Source organism: Corvus brachyrhynchos, unplaced genomic scaffold, assembly GCF_000691975.1.
Source record: "Corvus brachyrhynchos isolate BGI_N302 unplaced genomic scaffold, ASM69197v1 scaffold340, whole genome shotgun sequence".
Classification (NCBI taxonomy): Eukaryota; Metazoa; Chordata; class Aves; order Passeriformes; family Corvidae; genus Corvus; species Corvus brachyrhynchos.
The window spans coordinates 1,481,347-1,481,791 of NW_008235987.1; the positions used below are offsets into that span (position 1 = coordinate 1,481,347).

A 445-nucleotide genomic window follows, 5' to 3' on the forward strand; every position below is an offset into this window, starting at 1 on the left:
TTTTAGGATTTTTTGGGGGGCTGGGTGGTGTCCGTGGGGATGTCTCTGGGAGAAAGCAAGGGGCTCTGTCCTGCGGGTTAAACTGGGGCACCCCCACGGCACCGAACGGGATTCACCCATTCAGGACGTGCTGCTGGCCCCAGCACGGGCAGGGGACATCCCGCAGCAGTCCCCGGGGCTGCACGCATCGCTCCTGCCCCCGGTGCCTCCATCCCCGCGGAGCTCCGGCCTCATCCCGCGCTGCCCAAAGGCTCCTCGGGGCTGGGGGCAGCAGGAAGAGCCTTTGATCCGCGGGTGTCACCCCGCGTTCAAACCCGCGCCGCGGCACTGCCCGGCCCGAGATAACAGATAGCAGATAGCAGATAGCAGATAACAGATCAGAGCCTGCGCCCGGGGCCGCGCTATCGCCCGCGCGCGCCTCTGATCGCTCCCGGCCGCGGCGCCC

At 68.1% G+C, this 445-nt stretch overlaps 1 long non-coding RNA gene across 1 annotated transcript in view; it reads left to right on the plus strand.

The window, feature by feature from the left end:
- Positions 1–445, plus strand: part of LOC108445718 — a 35,969-nt gene that overhangs the window by 33,800 nt on the left and 1,724 nt on the right. The window lies entirely within an intron of this gene.